Below are 8,391 nucleotides of genomic sequence, written 5' to 3'. Positions count from 1 at the left end.
AAAAATACGACTGATTTTTTACTATACGGGGTGAAAAAGACGAGAAAACGAAAGGAATTAGGTTGGGTTATGTAGAGAATGAGGCTGCAGACATTTTTTCCTTCTGCGTCGGAAGACGGTTTGACCTAGAAACGGACGAAATCCGAGGTCAAAATTTCGAAATTTCCGTATCTAAATACGACTGATTTTTGACGATATCGGGTAAAATAGAAAGTGAAACGAAGAAAGATTGGGTGGGTTTTGTAGATGTCGAGGCTGCGGATCTTTTTCTCTACTGCGGCAATCGTCGAAAGTAGACCGTTTGCGAAGGATCTGAGGTGGAAGGTCGAAAGAAAAACAATTTTTTTTCCGTATATGTCTCGGTTGGAATGACGAGTTGGGGAAGATGAGATTAAAAAAAAATTTAATATTATTTATATAAAATTTGAGACGAATTCGATATTTCGCCGGACTCAAAAACTAACAAATAAATACTCTATTTCGCCTAATTTTTCGTTTAGGATCTAATGGTGTAGTCAATTTCTACAAATTCTATCTCTAGCAAAAATTTACATTTTTTGTCTGAGGTGACCCCTAAACTTGATGTCGTTTTCGTTTTTGACGATAATCCGACTTCCTGGTCTCCAAAAATGACAAATAAATAGTCCATATTCAATAATTTTTCGTTACGAACCCAATGGTATAATCAAATTTTAAAAATTATTGCTCTAACACAAAGTCATTGTTTTAGCCTGGTCCGACCCGATAATCGAGGATCTTGCAACTTTTATATTCGGACTTGCATTTGAGCGTGCTTACAGGCTAAACTATGTTTTTCAATCATTTTGAATTTAATGTGAGGTCAGATTCCATTAACAATGATCAGAAACATCCTAAAGTTTTACCCCTAAATCCCACTTTCAAGATTTTCTTAAAATTTCATTATTTATTTTTTTCTCGAGATACGAATTAAAAATTCGGGGTGTTACAGTAATGAATTAAATGATTATGTTTTAAGAATGTAGAGGAGGTGGTTACAAATGTCTCAAAAGTGTGGGTATGTGTGTTAAGTAAGCTGATTAGGGATAAGGGGTGTGGGTTGGTTGCTTTGTGATGGAATGATAGGGGTAGGTTATGACATTGGTGTAAGTTGATTTATTTTTTGAGAATGATGATGGGGTTGATTAGAAAATTTTGATAGGTGAAGAGTGGTGGTGACAAGTGTCCCCCTTGATGATTAAGGGTTGCATGGATCTTGATTGGTGTTGATCATAGGTATGGATATAGGTAAGGGTATAGACTTTAGGTTTGGATTTGATTAGGTCAGGCTTTTGTCTTGATGGGGGCTTAGGTTTAGAATTGACTTGAGTCTAGGGTTTGGGTTAGAATTGGGCCTTGGCTAGGATTATGCTTGTTTTAGGGCGATGCTAAAATGATGTTTAGGGGGTTGAACATCGGTGGGCCTTAGGCGGGCTTAGGAAGTTTTCGAGTTCGAAATTAGAGGAGTAAGAGATGGAGAAGGTGAGGGACTGGTGAGGCCTTATTGTAGATCCTTGAGACATTTATGGGTCTTAGGACTTTTTGATGTAATCAAAATGTTTATTTTCAACTATTTGGATTTTTTAGGTCATTGGCGGATTTTGCTAGGAAAATTGGCTTTTTAGGTCCTTTCAAGTAGGGGACTCATTCAAATTGGGGTGTCTACAAGTATTATATGAATTTGAATCTGATTTGAATCCTACATGCCAACGCCATATCAATACTATTATGTATTCCCTAAAACTGATTTCGACCTTACCTAAATTTTTGATTAATTGGATGGATTTATAGTGAATTGTTAGATCTTTCCCCCCTTATTTCATCATTATAATTCTTTCATTTTATAAGAATTTATGTTGTAGAAAAGTATATATCTTTATTATTATAATGAGAGAACACGAAGTAAAAGTGGTTCAACACCAAAATTTGGATTTCAAAAATGCCTCCATCTTAAAATTAAAATAATCAGGGTCAAAAGCTTAGAAAATTGCACTCGCAACCCCTTGAAATCACATTGCTTAGTTTTCAAAATTACAAAAATATCCATGTAATCTTCAAAACCACTCTCTTTAATTAATTTTTAAATTACAAATAAGCCCTTCGGATATATGTGCGTTCGCACATACCACCTTCTAGTTATTAAAAATTAGAGTATGGAGGCTATATTTGATTTCGCATCATGGAATATGAGTTTCTATCCCCACTTTGCTTGAACAAGCACAATCTACAATCAATTTTATAAATTCCACTCTTGGTTTGGATTATTTCGATATGGTGGGCTCTATTTGCACCCATTTTTTTAGGTAAATTTGTCGCCTTAAAAATGAAAAGAAAATGATATTTGGGTCCCATGATTTTGGTAAGTACACCAACTTCATTTTTATATATATATATATATATATATAAACCTTAATCTTCTTGTTCGTTGCTCGTGTGTAGAAGACGAAGTGAGCAACTCACATTTCGTTTTTCCGATTGTTTTCTCCTCTTTAAAGCTTCTAAGATTAAAATTTTAGAAAATTACATCATAGAGATAGTTTTATATCATTTAATTTAATTTTATTTTATTTTGTAAAAAATGGATTTTTTGTGCCAACAAGTGCCTGTCAATACGGACAAAAATAAAAAAATAAAAATTCTATTTTGTCTGTGTCAATAGGCCAATGTCGACATAGTTCTTACCGTGTCGACATTACTTTGTCTATGTTGATTGGAAAGCCATGTTGATGCTGGAGTATCAACATGGAAAAATCAAATATTTTTTTAAACTATGTTTAAAATGGATTTGGTTGCTATTTTTTTTGTATTGGTTCTTGCGTGACGAAACCCTCGTAGAAACTTTCATGAATGCTAATAAGAAGGAAAAGAAGACGAATGAAGATGAAGGACAAAGAAGAAGAAGAATGCGAGAAAAACAATAAGAAGATCAAAATGGGGAGAAGAAGAAAGAGAAGGAGGAGAAGAAGTTATGAAGGAGACTGAGCATTTCGTTTTTGATTGGTGCACTAATGAAGTGGATTTAATTACTAAAATGTTTTAAACTTTGGAGTATATTTACATAAGTGGGTAGACTTACCTCAAAAAGTAGGTGCAAATATGCCCTCTTTCAATATACAAATAAAATATAATCGAATTAGAATTATTTTGGAAGGATAAATTGATTTAATCAAGATTTTAAATGAAGGAAATGTGGGTGATAAGAAGAAGAAAGTTGTTAGATTAAGTGTCTTTAATAGCTTTTATACAAGTACTTTTAACTATCTTACCTCTTTGGAAAACCAACCTCTGCAACCACCTTTGACCTTTCTTGTCTTTTGGAAAGCCAATATTAATTAAATCATCTCACCCTCTAAAAAAAAAACATTTTTATGATTTGGGCCCACTTACCTAATATTTTGCCTATCATTGTATGAGTACTCCTATATAATAACCAACGGAAACAATAGTGTGGGCTATGTAAAAAAAAAATTAAAGAAACAATAATGATTTCTCGACTCCCTCTCTAACGTACTCTTCTAATGTGGCATGTGCACATGTCACATCAGGAGAGTATGGTGGAGTATGTCAGAGGGTGATTCAAAAAATTATTACTCTTAAAGAGAAGATGTTATTTTTAGTGAATCAATCATACATTTAAGCCCCACATCAAATCATGGTAGGAGTGGAGAAGCATGAGAAAGGTGGAGTTAAGACATTTTTTTTCTTAAAAAAAAAAAAAAAAAAAACATAGAAAGAAAAAGAAAAGAAAGAAAGAAGAGATGATTTAAATATGAGTTAGGATCCCTCGACTCTTAAGAATGAATAATGAAAAAAACATATGATCCCAACCCTTTAAATGCAAAACCAATGGTTGAGATTTATTCTCAGGATAAGCATCTATGAGATTTGTGTTATTAGGATACTCATAAATCTCAACCATTGAATTTTGTGTTTAAAAGGTTGGGATCATGTGTTTTTTCATAAGTCATTCTTAAAAGTCAACGGATCCCAAACCTTTAAATATTATTAACTTACCAAACAGATAGTTAAAGATAGATGTAGGAGTCCATATTTAGGAAAAGAGTCGTTCTAACCTAACTTCGTACCACACTGTGCTCAATACTTTGCCAACTTGGCAATGTGCAAAAATGCTTATGTATCAAAATGACTTGTTTGTAATTAAAAACATTTGTTAAAAGAGATTTGAATATTATATAATAAAAAAGGGATATTTTTGTAATTTTGAAAATTAACCAAAGTGATTCTAGAGTTGTGCACTCAAATTTTCTTGATTTTTTATTTATTTATACCAAAATGATCCTGATTATATTAAGTTTAAATGAGAAGGTGGGGGCATTTGTGGGCTCCAAAATTTGGACTTCTTCTCTTATTATAATAGCAAAGATGACATAAAATCCAGAAAATTAATGTTTTGAACTTAAACCCACTTAATTTTTTTTCATTTTTTTTCTCCTATTTATCTGTATCGAATCGAGATTCCCTCTTAGTTCTCAGCCAAACTCTCTCTCTTTCTCTCCAACCAAAATATAATGAATGATCTCTCTTTAAAAGGAAAAAAATGTGGGTAGAAACGTTCAACAATTATCATAAACATTTCATTTTTCTATACTTAAGTTGCTAAGCTAATTATGTTATGATTATTTGATCTAAAATCAGATTTATATTCAAACACAAATAATTTATACCGAGTAGGTAGTGAGGGCGCACCCTCACTTACTTGATGCGTGTGATGTGCGGGCGTTTCAAGTGCCCTAAGACTAGTCCTTGGACAAGGCCATGGTCTATGGATTGGGCAAAAGCCCATGTACAGGCCTGAAACATTGTCTATAGAGATACCCAATTGTCAAAATAAAAAAAAATAAAAAAATAATACCTAATTTTAAAATTAGTGGGATAAATTGGATTATTTCAACTAACTTACTTAATTGTCTAATTATATTAATAAGATTTTATATATAAGAGAATAAAAAATAATTGGAGGCAAAGTCCTACTCCCTATTTTTAATAATAATGTAGATAAACAAAATTATAGAAATTATCATTGGATAAAACTAATGAGTCATTGGAACATAATTATTCGAGATTGATGGATAAAGACAACCAACTTGGCTTAATATTAGGAAGGTCAACTACCGATCCTTATTTCAATAGTTGTTAATAGACAAGTTACAAGCAGGTGCAAACTAATTTAGTTGGTAGAGTCTTTGGGTGATGATACCAGAGACTTGGGTTCAAATCCCACCACCATCAAGTATCATGTAGTTATTATTAACAAAACACTTGACAGTAACACAAGCATTTTCCGTGTTTTAACAAGTACTCTTGGTAGTTGTGTGGGTCCATTCATAAAAAATGCATAGTATCACTTCAAAATAACGTAAAATTTTGTGGAGATCTCATTATTGCCCCTTTTGTTTCTCTCACTACTAGATGAAGCAAGTATGTCTCTCCTCTCTATCTCTCTCACCTCTTTTTTCTCCAGTCTCCATATATGTCTCGTTCACTCTCTCTACCTCTACTAGGCTCTTATGAAAAGGTTCCCTATTTCTCCCTCTATCTCTCTCTCCTTCTAATTCTTAGATAAACCAAGTTTTTTCCTCTTCAATCTAGCGTTTCTTCTTTAAGTGTGTCTCGTAGACCCTGTTGATTCATCCTAGGAGACCTATTTTTAATATCATGTTAGAAACAAATGACAACTATGAAGATTTTCCTTTAAGGAGCTTGACAATCCTTAAAAAAATTGAGATTTTTCTACTTTGATCTACAAATTCTTCTCTGACTCTTATCTCCTGGAAGCTTCTCAATTTGCACTATATACATGGAGGCGGTTCATAGGACATACGTAAGAACAATCATTTTTCAAAATATGGGTTAGAAGTTTTGGATTTAGCTGATTTTTTGTGATGATGTCTCTATGATGAAAAGATCATCCTCACAAAAAATCAGTCTAATCTGAAACTTCTAAATTCATCAAAAGTGATTTACAAATAATTAGTAAAAAATCGACAGTCCACATTCTAAATCACTTTTGATGGGGTTAGAAGGTTCAGACTGGGCTGATTTTTGTGATGATAATCTTCTCGTCATAGAGACCATCCTTACAAAAAATCAGCTCAATTCGAAACTTTTAACCCATATTTTGAAAAATGATTGTTTTTTACATATGTTTTTACTTATGTCCCTTGAACACTCCCTTGTGTGTGTGCGCGTGTGCACGTATTGTTCATTTCTTCTAGATGAATTTTGTTGGATAATTTTATTTCATTGTGTCAAGAACTCTGTTTTTTTTTCTTTTTTAAATAACTTTTAGTGAAAATCTTTTGAGAAAAAATGGTAAAAAGTTTTTTGAATGTCATTTTGAAGAACCTTTGTAGGTAGATTTTCCGATAGACAAAAGACGACTCAGATGTGTTAGCAATGTGGACAATGCTATTGTCCACTCATACTTTATCATGTATTGCACTATTCTCCCTAAAATAGTAGTCATTGAATTTTAAATGGAACTTAGATATTTTGGATTAGAGTTTCATTCAGTTAAAAATAAAAAATAGAAGTGAGTTGTGACAGACATTGTTAGGTGCTTTTTTCATATAAGCATGCCCATAAATAATTCAAAAACAGATTCTATGAAGTTGTTAACATGTTGTTCTGGATCAAGGCACTTATATAGGCAAAAATATATGGTAGATCAATATCAAATATGTATCACCTTGAGATTAATTCTAAATGTAGATGGAGAATTTCCCATACTTCCCCAATAGTTAAGACTTGAGAGTTAAGCTAGCTTTTCAGATGAATGATCCAAACACAACCAACATAAATCATAAAATTTATTACCAATAGTGTAGATATGGGAATTCGTCATTATGACGGCCACTTCTACTAAGGATTGGAGTCGCCACCATCCATGTTGTAAGTGGGTGTGAATGGTCACCCGATGTGTATTTTCCAAAAAAAGTGACATTTTTGGCATATGGTGACTCGCGATGGATAATGATTGATCAAACCTTGAGATTCGGGGTAAGCGACTCGATTGGAGAAAAGGGAAGGTGTTAGGCACCCTTTTCTCCCCACCAAGTGGCGGTAACCTCAAAGAACTCGATCATTTGATTTAAAAAAATGAGAAAAATAAAGTGTCACGTGTGTGCATTTGTACCTTAAGTAGGGATTTACTTTCGCCTTGATCATAGGATCATCTCATTGAAATAGATGATCCTAATGGATCATTTGCCTTGAGATCCACTCATCTTAAATCCATTTAAAATTAATGAAAATGAGAGGGGATAATAGAAGAGGGAGGAGGAGAGGGTAGAGAGAAAAGGGGGTATGGAGTCTTGAACCCACCTTGAAGCTTCTCTTCTCTTCTTTCTTTCTTCTTTTATGTCTTATTGAATCCTTAGTAGACTATGAGAGAGTGTGTATATATTTTTTTAGAAGATTATTGTGAAGGTAGAATAGTAGAAGAGAGGTGAGTAGAGATTTGAGTTCTTTTTTTATGTGAGACTTGGTGTAGAGTTAGTAAGAGAGAATTGGTAAGAGAAAATTGATAATAGTGATTGGTGGTGAGAATTGGGGGGAGAATTTTTGTAGTGAAAGTTGGGAAGAAGATGAGGGTATTTATAAATGTTGAAGAGTTATTTTAGGGATATAATGGGGTAAAATGAGGAGAAGTGGTAGAATGGTATGGGGTTTAAGAGAAAGGTGGGGATAAATTAGAGATAATTGAAAGGCATTTGTGTAAGAAGGGTAAATGAATTGTTTTACAACCCAAATGAGTTGGATCTTTCAACCCATTTGGGTTGAGTATTAGATGGAATAAAATAAATGAGAGTGGTTGAAAGGATAAGATTGTGTAAGAGAGTAATTAATTGGTGAAGTGAGTTGAGGGGATGAGATTTTAATTAAAAGAAGGGTTGTGTAAGAAGGTGGTTGATGATATTTTGGGAGGGTGTGGGAGATGATGTCATGTATCAAAATGGGTAAAGATGAAAGGTTGAGATGGGTTGATGGGAGAGGTTGAATGTTTGACTTGAGAGGATGGGTGTAGGTTTAGGTTGTAGATGTGGGTTTTGTAGGGAATGATGATGGTAGATTATGAGGAGGTATAAGTTAGGGGTGTAAGTAGATGTGTTTGATTTGAGAGAAAAAGTGATGGGTTGATGTGTGAGTAGATGAGGTTTAAAGAAAATTAATGGGATAGGTAGTTGGATGAGGGAGGTGAGATGGGATGATGACATGTGTCACATTTTGATGAAAAAAATAGTGATTGGTTGATGTGGGTTGTGGTTTATGGGTTAGGGTTGTGGGTTGGATGTGAATTGGATATGGATAAAGGTTTGTGGGCTTTTTAGTGTATTGGGCTTGGATTATGAA

This window comes from Akebia trifoliata, chromosome 6 (genome assembly GCF_017979445.1).
Source record: "Akebia trifoliata isolate Shusen 1 chromosome 6, ASM1797944v1, whole genome shotgun sequence".
Lineage (NCBI taxonomy): Eukaryota > Viridiplantae > Streptophyta > Magnoliopsida > Ranunculales > Lardizabalaceae > Akebia > Akebia trifoliata.
The sequence above is the reverse complement of the archived record's forward strand: the minus strand, read 5'-3'. Positions refer to the sequence as shown.